Source organism: Ovis aries, chromosome 17 (assembly GCF_016772045.2).
Source record: "Ovis aries strain OAR_USU_Benz2616 breed Rambouillet chromosome 17, ARS-UI_Ramb_v3.0, whole genome shotgun sequence".
Classification (NCBI taxonomy): domain Eukaryota; kingdom Metazoa; phylum Chordata; class Mammalia; order Artiodactyla; family Bovidae; genus Ovis; species Ovis aries.
In genome coordinates this window covers 37,396,306-37,409,696 of record NC_056070.1, presented here as the reverse complement: position 1 = coordinate 37,409,696, position 13,391 = coordinate 37,396,306, and the positions used below count along the sequence as shown (strand labels likewise).

The 13,391-nt window shown below is 35.3% G+C and overlaps 1 protein-coding gene across 4 annotated transcripts in view; it reads right to left on the bottom strand.

Moving 5' to 3' along the window:
* The window catches only part of FSTL5 (follistatin like 5), a 937,018-nt gene that overhangs the window by 6,963 nt on the left and 916,664 nt on the right, over nt 1–13,391 (bottom strand). The window lies entirely within an intron of this gene.

Genomic DNA, 13,391 nt, shown 5'->3' with positions numbered 1-13,391 from the left:
CCTCTGTCCCCCACTATCTCCAAGAGTTTGCTCAGACTCATGTCCTTTGAGCTTGTGGTGCTATCTAATCATTTTATTCTCTATTACCCACTTCTCTTGCCTTCAATCTTTCCCAGCATCAGGGTTTTTTTCAGTGAGTTAGCTCTTTGCCTCAGGTGGCCTAAGCATTTGAGCTTCAGCTTCAGCATCAGTCCTTTGAATGAATATTCAGGGAATATTTATTTCATTTAGGATTGATTGGTTTGAACTCCTTGTAGTGCAAAGGACTCTCAAGAGTCTTCTCTAGCACCAGTTTGAAAGAAGCAATTCTTCAGTGCTCAGCCTTCTTTATGAACCAACTCTCAGATCTGTACATGACTACTGGAAAAACCATGGCTTTGAATGTACAGAATTTGTGGGCAAAGTGGTGTCTCTGCTACATGAATGCTACCTTAATGCTAAAGAATTTAAAAGCTCTCAAAATAAAAACCCAGTCCAATTATTTCTGTGTTATCAGCATCAAAAATACCATACAGTTGTAAATATAAATAATTTGGCTGAATTTTACTTGTCTTAATAAATAATGGACTTGGGCTATTGAAAAGAGGTGTGTTTCTATTCATTAACAGTGATAAAGGATACGTAAGTATGAAGATGTATACCTGTGTCTGGTGTCATTTATGAATTTGTTAATTATTATGGAAGATATTATCTCTTTTTTGTTATATATGATGCATGTGCTCAGAGGCAAAAGTAGTAATTTGCACATTTAATAAAAGCCATAAACCAATCAAGACTTGGCATTTCAGTTCTCTTAATCTTGTGTCTTCTGTTCCCTTTGGGCAATGTTATTTGAATGCTAAAGAGGAAGTAAGAGACAAGCTCTAACTAACTTGAACTAGTTTCACTCTGATACTGAAGGGTGCATTCAAGTTTTCTGTCATACAATCCAGCCTCTTTTGGAGGTATTTAAAATTTTTAAAAACAACGCCCCTTGTAGGGTGATAAAATTACATTCCTTTTGGCATCCATGTTGTATGCTCCTTCAGGACTATAGATCTAGCTGCATAAGCAGATGCATTGAGAAAGCCTTCAATTCTTCACTGCTGATTTATTGGGTAGGAAGTAGTGTCTCTAATTCAAAATTTCCCCTAGTACAGATTGATATTCTGAAGTCTCCCACTGTTCATTAGTCTGTGATTATTATTTATAAGGCTCTCAACTGTCACGTCTGCTTAATATTATAAAATTCTGCATAGTACTAGGCCTAATAGTTTGTCTAGTATTTGTCAGAATGTCTATAGGAAGTTGAAGACTATGACAAATAAGAGAGTTAAAACTTATTCTTGTGATCACTTTGTTAATTAGGGAAATACAGCAACTAGGAAAGTTGGACCTCTCATCACGGCGTTGTGTGGATTTGATGTCAGATTTGTTGAAGAGGGTGACTTTTCTTCTTTCCCAAATTGTTTAGTTTTTCTGAGTGTTTAATCAATTTAGTTCATTATAAAGTTTATAAAAAGATTCAACTTTAACTACTGCTTTTATGCTTTAAAGTGAGGTTTTGAAGTGATTCATGTTCAGAGAACTTGTTGTTTTGGATAAAGTAAAGATTTTCAATATGGGCTGATTTAGTTCATGACCTAGGTTTTCAACATAATGCACATATGAACTTACATAAAGTCCTTGACTTCCACAAGTTTCAATTTCCTCATCAGCATGAAGAGAATAAAAGTAACTTGTTTTGAGAATGAGAATAAATGTATGATTATTACCAGGAAAATAGTACATTGTCAAAAAACAGAATTTGTCCATGTTTTATATCTTAAGTAATAACAGAATTAAGAGTCTCAGTAGGGGTCCCCAAGGGACAGGAGGAAATAAACCTCAAGGGGTAGATTTTTTTCCCTTCTCTGTTGAGGACACCTGGTTCCCCTAAGCTTAACTTTTCTCAAACCTTGAACTAACTGATGCATTTTTCTTATGGAAATGTTTTTCTTAAGCTGTGTTAATGAAACCATGCATTTGTTTTGAAAGTTGCCTTTCTTCAATTCAGTACCACCTAACATATTTTTCTTTTCTCAAACCTTGGGCTGACAATGGCTCAGTTCAGTTCAGTTCAGTTCAATTCAGTCAGTCAGTCATGCTGGACTCTTTGCTACCCCATGGACTGTAGCACACCAGACTTCCCTGTCCATCATCAACTCCCGGAGCTTACTCAAACTCACATCCATCAAACTGGTGATGTCATCCAACCATCTCATCCTCTGTCATCCCCTTCTCCTCCCACTTTCAATCTTTCCCACCATCAGAGTCTTTTCAAATGAGTCAGTTCTTCCCATCAGGTGGCCAAAGTACTGTAATTTCAATTTCACATCAGTTCTTCCAGTGAATATTCAGGACTGATCTCCTTTAGGATGGACTGGTTGGATCTCCTTGCAGTCCAAGGGACTCTCAAGAGTCTTCTTCAACACCACATTTCAAAAGCATCAATTATTTGGTGTTTAGTTTTCTTTACAGTCCAACTCTCACATCCATACATGACTACTGGAAAAGCCATAGCTTTGACTAGATGAACTTTTGTTGGCAAAGTAATGTATCTGCTTTTTAATAAGCTGTCTAGATTGGCCATAGCTTTTCTTTCAAGGAGCAAACGTCTTTTAATTTCATGGCTGCAGTCACCATCTGCAGTGATTTTGGAGCCCAAGAAAATAAAGTCTCTCACTGTTTCCATTATTTCCCCATCTATTTGCCATGAGGTGATGGGACCAGATGCCATGATCTTAGGTTTCTGAATGTTGAGTTTTAAGACAACTTTTTCACTCTCCTGTTTCACTTTCATCAATAGACTCTAAAAGATAATGTCTCAACAAACCAGTATTCATGTCAATTATTTCACGGCCTGGGATGACACACATTTTAATCTCATAAATGCATATTGTGGGAGAGGGGCCTGGTGAAACTCCCTCAGCCTCTCTTATCTGTTTAGCAGCTCTCACTAACAAACATAAAATGCCTTGCTAAAAACTAACAAGCAGGCATTCTTTCTGTCCCCTTTTGATGTCTGTGTCAAAAGCTTTCCGTACCTCTATTATACTTTAATAAATCTTGGCTGCACAAAAGCTCTGAGTAGCCAAGACTCATTTCTGTCCCGAGATCGAAATCCTCTCTCCTTGAGCTCACAAATTCTGGTGTAGCACACGGCTTGCAACCGCAACCTTTCAGTAGCATAATTTTCCCTTTGGTATCAAATATAATCTTTCTTATGGCATAATAGATTTTTATAATAGATTTTCCATAGGTGGAAAAATAAGAACAAATGTCAGTTTTTTTCTATATAGCCAGTATTCCCACAACGTGAAAAATAAGCATGCACTGTTCCCCAACTATGATGAGATTTCTCTATTTGTGAATTCAACAGAGATCTCTTTAATAATAGAAATTCACATTTTTCTTCTTGCCCTCACTTGTATCAGCAGGATTTATGCCCAGTCCACACCTCACCGAATCACCAAATAGTTCACTTGATCAGAAACAAGGGCAGCCTAGCTCACTCCACCATCTTTTAGGGTTGCTGTTTCAGTTCTCAGGGAGGGGGTGGAGCAGATGCCCATGGGATACGGGTGACTTTGAACTCTGCACAGATGATGGGGTTTGAAATAGATACCTCAAGGACTTTCACTAAAAATACCAGAAAATTTTGTGGCTGACTTTAGGACCTGGATCTTTAAGAAGATGGAGAGTTGCAGTCATAGTTTACGCCATGACAATTCAGAAGCCTTGCAGAGGAAGTGATTTGGCAGAGAGAGGAAAAGAATAGATACTTAGAGAGAAACATGATTGAAACATCATGAACCCTAATAAAGAGCAGCTGCACAAAGACCTCCAGATCCCACAAGACCGGGATATAGGTCTTGCATTTGAATAATGAATGGTTTTCCCACATCTTTCATTAGACAGTCCCCAAATGAGTCTGATCACATAGAATCTCACAAAGCTGTTTTAAGTTACTCACTCTGCAGCATCTGCAATGTTATTCTGCCCCTGTTCCACTTTCAAATCCATCACCTCAGATGCTACTGAAGGAATCTCCTAACTGCAGCTAATGACTTGTATTAATTTGCCATATGGTCAGTCCCAAGAGCAATGATACTCCAAAGTTTAGAGTAAAAGTTACTCCAAAGATTTGCAGAAAAACAATTATTTTATCTCCTGAGTTTTCATTTAGGGTTGACTCTTACCAGAGTCCATGCAGATTCCCATCTGGACAGTTCTGTTTAAAGCTGACTTCTAATATTAAAGCTGACTTCTGATCACTAAGGACCAGCCCCCATCTTAGAAGCTGGGAAGTGTTTCTTTAATAAAAAAAATATATATTGGAATATAGTTGATTTCCAATGTTGTGCTAGTTTCTACTCTACAGCAAAATGACTCAATTATACATATAGCCCCCTTTTTTAACAGTTGTTTTTCCTATATAGGCCATTACAGAGTTTTGAGTAGAACTCTCTGTTTTATACAGCAGGTTCTCATGAGTTATTCACTTTATATATAGTAGTATGTATATGTCAGTCCCAATCTCTAAATTTGTCCCTCCACTTTTCCTCCCTGGTAACCATTAGTTTGCATTTTACATCTGTCTCTGTTTGTTTTGTAAATAATTTCATTTGTACACCTTTATTTGTTTATTTTAGATTTCACATATAAACAATGTCATATCATATGTATCGTTATGTGTTCAACTTACTTCGTTCAGTAGGGTAATCTTTGGGTCCCAAAGTTTGTTCTTTTATGACTGAGTAATATTCCATTGTATATATTATAGCACATCTTCTCTACCCACTTCTTTGTTGATGGACAGGGAGTCCCTGGTGACTCAGATTGCAAAGAATCTGCCAGCAATGCAGGAGACCCAAGTTCGAACCCTGGGTCAGGAAGACGCCCTGGAGAAGGAAATGGCAACCCACTCCAGTATTCTTGCCTGGAAAATCCCATGGATGGAGGAGACTGGCGATCTAAAGTCCGTGGGGTCACAGAGAGTCAGACACGGCTGAGCGACTTCCCTTTCACTTTTGTTGACGGACATTTAGGTTACCTCCATATCATGGCTTTTGTAAATAGTGCTGCAATGGCTTTAGTGTGCGTATATTAATATCTTTTTGAACCATGATTGTTTTCTGTTCCCACAGATTTCGCAGTCTTTCTGATTCACCCTCTCCTTTGCTATATGATCTCCTTCCTCAAACCCTGTCCTCTGCACCTGAACAATCTTTCTCTGTATATCAGTGGATGCAAATGGGGAGCAGCAAGTGGAGACTGAGTGTATTTGAGGTTTTATTTAGCCAGATACTACACCCTATCAGTTAAAAAAATGCTGCCATCCACATATTAAAAAAAAGCATTTTCCAAAACATTTCTGATGTCTCAATTTTAGAAACTATATTGTTTGAACTGTATAGAAAACATATGCTAAAGTAAATAATCACTACTTCATAAAATGCAGGATTAGTAATATCTTGTTTTTCTAATTGGATATGTATCTTGCTTTTCCAAATGGAAGTTAAGAAATGTTTAACAGATAAGGAACTAAAAGTTCCTCTCCTTGTAATGGGCTTCCCTGGTGGCTCAGTTGATAATCTGACTGCAATGTTGTTGACCCAGATTCAATCCCTGGGTCAGGAAGATACCCTGGAGGAAGGGAATGGCAATCCACTTCATATTCTTGCCTAGAGAATCCAATGGATAGAGGAGCCTGGAGGGCTAAAATCCACAGGGTCACAAAAAGTCCGACATGACTAAGTGACTAACATACACACTCCTTGCAATTAATGTATAGCTCCACATACACAATGTGCTGTTGAAATAGCATCTTCCATTGTGTTACAGTTAGCACAGAGTTTTCATGGACACACACCATAAATCTGACATGAACCATCATTCACTAGTTTATGAATTCTTTTATATTTACTTGTTTTCTATTATCCTAGACTGACCCTTGTAAGAAAAGATTGAATGCTGTTGCTACTCAAGTACCAGAGGATTTAGTTTTTATCTGAACTTCACATAAATAGCTCGATAAACGATACCTGTTCATAAGCAGTGGTCATATTCACACTGGGAAGAGGGAAAGCATAGAGAAATAGAATTGATACAGTTAGTAGAGATTTATAACAAGAGCAAAGACAGTCTCTGAATTATCCTAAAGCTTAGATGTGTTTGACAAATGATAATACTTTGATGTTTTCTGTTTTCAACACACAGGTTGAAAAGCTGTAAAGATTTTAAGCACATCACCTCTCCCTTACTTTCTTTTTTTTTTTCTTAAAAAGAAGCAAAATGTGTTTATGAATATGAAGTCTACTATTGTCTTCTTTCTCTCATATCTTATTTTTCTGTGGTGTCAAGAATTTGATTCTTCTAGAAAAAACTGACATGTAAATATATAACTTAATTTCACTATATTGAGAATGTCTAATTTCTTGACAGCATTAATACAGTATCTGAAGGTCTATAACTTCTAGTGAGTAATCAGGGCATACAGAAAAAAAAATCACATTTATTAAGAATTCTGTGCACACACACCACATGGACTACAGACCATAGTTTGAATATCTAAATTATCCACCATATTTTGAAGAGCTTAAGAGCTTAGGGGAAAACATGACAACTATGCCTTAATATGCATTTTTAAAGACTGGTTACTCTCCCCAATTTGATTTTGGAAAACAACATGAAAATCTGAAAGAGCAACCTCTCTGACTTTACCTGTTCTTCTGATTAGAATGTTTTTCATGCAAAAGTTAGTAAATGGATCAGAGGTGATATACCAGAAGTGGAGTTAGTAATTAGCAGAGTGAGAAATAATTTTTAAGCATAGAGTGGATACTAGAAAAAGTAGATGAAACAAAGGAAAAAAAATTAAAATCTTTCTAATCAATTAAAAATATTGTCAAAATGTCTGCTGTATACCTGTAAGACAGAAAAAGAAGTGGGAAAAAAAAAGTTCCATGAGGAACCATGTTTGGCATGGTTTGGAATCTGAAGACTATGTGATCATATCCAGTAATTATTCACAACCTACTATATGCAGCACACTTTGTAAAACCTTAGGAAGAAAAGGGGGAGGAAATAGATGGTTTCTCTCCTTTAGGAAATTATCCTTAAGGTCAAGTAGTGGGATGCTTTTAATTGTGTGCCTTGACTTGCAAAGTATGTTTAGGGAAATGCTTCAGAGAAAAGATGGGTATAGCTACAGCCCTGTAACAGTTATTAGCTTGTATTTTTGTTATGCTCACCTTTCACTTGAAGAGAGAGCGTATATCAGTCTGGATCCCAAATGGGAAAGAACAAACTCTAATTAGAATAAATCAAAGGGGTTTACAAAATAGTGGAAATTGACTACACGGGTTAGTGCAGTAGTGTATGGAGAGCAACAGTAAATGTATTGTCACTGCTGTGTTCTGGAAGGAAGGAGCTATGTGGAGAGGTATGTTTTGTGAGAAGCTGGGACTTTATATCTTAAGAAACAGCTGTTCTACAAGAAATCAGCAGACAAGGTGCTAAGGACAGGGTGTATGTGGAGACATATTACTCTCTTGTCCTGTTTTCTGCATGCAACCTCCAGCCCGGCTTCTTACTGGCCAGAAAAACCAGCCAGTCACATTACCCAGATCCCTGGGATGGAGAAAGGAGAAAGGTAGAGTTTTTACAAAACAGCAACACCAAAGAGGCTGAAAAAACCCATTGAGTGAATGAACAGAACTGCCTGGAGTGAGGATTGTAACATACATATATCTCTAATTGAGATCACTTGACAATTGATATAAAACAAATATGTACATTTGCAAGTTGCGATAAGAAAAATTCTTGACTTTTTTGCCTGAAATGAATGCTTCTTTGCATAACATTTTCTTCTGGTAAAGGTGTGGAAAATGTCTCTAAATTTTAGTTACTATTAAAACATTTTTAATAACTGCCATGTACTGAATGTGTGTGTCCTATACACTCATTCCCTCCAAATTCACATATTGAAGCTCTAATTTTTCATGTGATGGCATTTGGAGAAGGGACTTTTGGAAAGAATTATATCATGAGGGTGGAGCACAGATGAATGAGACAGTGCCTTATGAGAAACATAAGAGAGATGATCTCCCTCTTTCTCTCTGCTGTGTGAGGATGCAGCAAGATGATAGTGGTCTGCAAACCAGGAAGAATCCAACTAAGCAGATAGATACACGGCTTCTGACTTTCCAGCCTCAGAATGGTAACAAATAAATTTCTGTTGTTAAAGCTATCCAGGTTCTGGTATTTTATTAAAGCACTTTAACTGACTAAGACAGACTTTGGTACCAGAAGTGGGGATACTATTATAAAAAAGTGTGACAGCAACTTTAAAGCTGAGTCATGGCTAGAGGCTGGGGGAGTTATGAGTTCATGTGAGAAAAAGTCAATATTGCTATGAAGTGGTTGTTAAATGTAACTCTCATGAAAGCCCAGGAATAAAACAAAAGGCGAGAAAGCCTCTGTCTTCTTAGAGAATACAACAGAAACCATGAGAGAATGTGGAAATATGGATGGTAGAGGTCATTCTGATGAGGTCTCAGATGGTAGTGAGAAAATATCACTGAAAACTGGGGAGGACCACCCAAAGCCCTAGGGGTACAATCCCTCACTTTGCAGAGCTACAGAGGTAGAACGGCCATTCCAGCAGGTCTGGAAGGCACAACATCAAGCTAAAGAGTATACCTGGAGAGCAAAATTTCATGGAGTTTGCCATGCTGTGTATCAGACTTGATTGGGACTCATCACTATTTTCTTTGCTCTTATTTCTCCCTTTTGGAATGGAGCATGAATTTTGTACCTGCTCCACCACTGTATTTTGTGTTCACCCTCAAAATCCACATGTTGAAGCCTTAATTCCCAATGTGCTTCTATTGGATGTCAAGACTTTAGGAGGAAATTAAGTCATGGGAATAGTGCCATTATAAGAAGAGACGTGAAAGTTTCTCTCTCTCTCTGCCATGGGAGGACATTGCAAGAAGATGCTGCTCTGCAAACAAGGGAGAAACCGAGCATGCTGACACCCTGGTCTTTGACTTTCCAGCTTCTTAAGAATGAGGAATCAACTTTTGATTAAGCCACTTGATCCACAGTATTTTGTTAAACTAATGGAACTAAGATAGAAATCATGGAGTAAAAGTTATACACATATGATTAATGTTAGTAGTAGTATAATTATTTTCCCATCACTTTTTACATTTTCTTCAGACAAGACTAAAGCTTCATGAGCAACTACTTTTTAACAGACTAAGGAGTTGTAACATAATTTCTGAAATTTATTTGGATTTAGTATTTAAACACTGTATCATCGGGTGTGTGTGTTCTTGGGTATGCAAGGGTAAGGTAAAGGAAAGAGCTTTGTTCTGTTTTCTTTAGTTTGCATGTTTTATTTATATTAACAATCATAGGACTGGTATCTCATGTTGTGTCTTAGTTTTTCTCTTTCAACACTATATTTTGCAGATATGTTCCAGTAGCACTGTGTAGTATTTATATTTATTCTATTGCTTTAAAGTTGTCCACAGGCATCTGCCTTACGAGTCACCATATTTCACTTATTCTATACCATGATGTGTGTACTCATGTGGCTTCATTCAACTGCTGGGTTGGTTGGTGGCTGAGCACAGTAAGGAAGCCTGGGGTGTCTGGGTCTCCCTCTTTCAGTGTGGTTTTCTACCCTCAAGGATGCTACACAAGACTTTCTCCCAAGATGACTGTGGCATTCTAACAGGAGAATCTCTAGATAGTCAAGTCTCAGCTTGCCTCATGTTTGCTTTCATCCCTTGATATTAAGGGTCAAGCCTAGGCTCAACGTGGAAGGGGGCCATCTAAAAGTATTGATGCTATGAGACTATTCACTGAGACCTTTATTATGTTTCAGTGTCCATTATAACTGTCCATTATATAAGGTAATATTTTGAATAGTGTTGTACTGAATACTCCATCATTTCCCACTAATTCAGAATGCTGTTTGTTGGTCACATGCCTTTAGTCTATGTCTGAATGTTCTATTTATTTCATCAGCCTTACTCCTTAAGCATAAGTTTTGCACTATTTTATTTATAGAGCCTATAAATATGTATAAATATCCAGGAAAATGAATCTTTCACATTTTTTCCTCAGAATTTATTGGCTATTTTGTATGCATAATGTTCCATAAACTTTATAGTTTATCAAGTTATAACATGATTAGTATTTTTATCTTATGCTTGGTAATCAGCTCATCTAATTAAAAAATGTGGATATTTTGAGGGGATTTATCAAATCTATCCATTAAGTAATGGAATTTTAGCATTTTAAAAAGCAATATGATATATATTTCTATTTATTTAATTTATTTTTAACTTTAATATCAAGAAAGAGTCAACTTTTCTTGGATATATGCAGAAGTATTTTATGCTTTTTGTTGCTAATGTTAATAGATTATATTTTCCATTATTTCTACTGATTGATTTTTGTTGGTGTATATACAAATTTACTGATTTATGATTATTACTCTTAGGACCCTTAACATTCTAAATTATTTTATTTTTTAGTCAGTTTACAGGTGATTTTCTAGTGTTATCTATTTTTAATAATATCATCTGTAAAGACGGATAACTTCTTACTTTCGCTTTGTAATTTTTAATCCACTTAAGTCTTAATCTTTATCATTATAGTAACTAGTACTTTCTTTTTATTTTTCAAATATAACTGTTTTGACCTAATGGTATTTTAGCAATATGGAAAATTATTGGTTGAATGGAATAAAAATTTCAAAAACAGACTCATGTCACATGGTGAATTAAAAGCATAATAAATATGCATAATATATAGTGTTGAGTCAGCTATTTAACAAGAAAATATATATATCTCATGTCTGATACAAAATAATATATAGATAGATGAAAAGAAAATTATAATAACATTGAAAAATCACTAATTATAATGATATTTAAAGAACAATATTAAAAGATGAGTTGGTAACAGTATTACTGTTAAAAACATCAAATATTTAAACTGGAGAAGATGAGGCCTTTTTAAGCAAGACCCCACATTTGATAAGTCAAAAGGTGGGGCTTTATAGAAATGACTGTATTTTGGAAAAAAAAATGGCTAATGCAACCTATTAATATCCTGATTATATAATGAATAACTAAAGTTAGAAAAAAGAAAGAAGTAAAAAAAAATTAGCAAAGAAATGAAAGGTTATTCCTCACATGAAGGGAAACTATAATAGCTTACAAATGTCAAATGATTCAAAACTTCTTAATTAGGTGAATATTTTTTTAAAAAGCAAGATATTTATTTTATTAACCTATTGATAACAATAATAAAGTGTATTTAGATAAGGATGTGATTAAGTGTGTTCTCTTACACACTATTGGTAGACGCATAATTGTTTTACTCTTTTTGAAGAATATTTTGGTTTTATTTTCCAAACTAAAATATGACTCTCCTTTAATGAAGTGATAATGTCTCAGTATCGTCCCTTAATAAGTGCCCATAAATACTGCAAGGTAGTCATCTGGAAGGATTTTCACTGGAACACTGGCTGCAGTTATGAAAATTAGAAATAATCTAAACTTCATACAATAGAGGAATAATAGAAGAAAGTAAAAATCAACAATAAACCATCTACCAATTGAAATCTCATTCTGCAGTTATAAAAATGACAGCATATTAGTAATGACACAGAAGAATCTCTAAAAATGCTAATTTTTAAACAAGTATACACCAGTCTGCATTTCATAGGTGGCGATAGTGGTAAAGAACCTATCTGGGAATGCAGGAAACATAAGAGACATGGGTCTGATCCCTGGATCAGAAAGATTCCCTGGAGGAGGGCATGGCAACCCACTCCAGTATCCTTGCCTGGAAAATTCCATGAATAGAGGAGCCTGGCAGGCTACAGTCCATAGTGTCAAACAGAGTTGGACACGACTGAAGCAACTTAGCACAGAAGCATGCAGGCATACATGAGTTTAAAAAGGATATTGCTTTTTATAAAGTACTTGTATGTAATTGCTTCAATAAATGAACTGAAAGATTATTCACCGGTCTATCTTTTCTTTTAGAGAGAAAGCACTATGAGTCCTTTTCTTGTTATTGTATATATTTTTGTGTGTTTTTTAATTTTTAACTAAGATTAAAGGAGTGAGATGCTAATTCATTTTACAAATTAGGAATATATAATGTTAAAAATGTTCAGTGAAATTGGCACTTTCTTATATTCCTAAAAGCCTTGTAATTGCATGTAGAAAATAATTAGGAATTAGCATTAAAGATCTTTCACACACTTATGTCCTCTTTAATAGTAATTCATATCCAAGTTGACTAACCTAAGAAAACGATAATAAATATAAATAAAACTTAATTCAGAAATGTATGTATAACATTTTATATATAGTAGTGAAGATTTACAAATAATCTGTATTTGTATAAATGATGATATAGCCACCTAATACAATAGAATGCACATGATGAAAATATATTATAAAGCATTGATTTAAGATTAATGTATATGCAATAAAGTTATATAAAAAAATAATACTGTATGAATAGTATAATTAAATCATTAACCATAAAATAAGCAAAGCCCCTACCTGCACTGATAAATATGCACAAAGATAAATATGCCCAAAGGTAACTTTGGTCAAAGATCGGATTAAATTAATTTTTATTTATTTATTTTTTTAACAATGGCAATTTATTTTGTTTGTTTTAAATTTTGTAAATTTTTTCCATTCAATGAGTATAATTTATTTTTGTAATAATGTTTAAGAAATATATAGAATTAATTGTAAACATATGCATATATACTATATATGTATTGTATGCATTTTATAAAGATGGGCACAATGAAGGACAGAAGCAGTATGGGCCTAATAGAAGCAGAAGATATTAAGAAGAGGGTAAATAAAGGTCTTAATGATCTGGATAATCATGATGGTATGATCACTCACCTAGAGACAGACACCTTGGAGTGTGAAGTCAAGTGGGACTTAGGAAGCTTTACTATGATAAAAGCCAGTGGAGGTGATGGAATTCAAGCTGAGCTATTTCAGATCCTAAAAGATGATGTTGTTAAAGTGTTGCATGCAATATTTCAGCAAATTTGAAAAACTTAGCAGTGGCCACAGGACTGGAAAAGATCAGTTTTCATTCCAATTCCAAAGAAAGGCAATGTCAAAGAATATTCAAGCTACCATCCATCTGTATTCACTTCACATGTCAGCAAGATTATGCTCAAAATCCTTCAAGCAAGACTTCAATAGTATGTGAACTGAGAACTTACAGATGTACAAGCTGGGTTTAAAAAGGCAGAGGAACCAGAGATGAAATTGTCAACATCTGCTGGATCACAGAAAAAG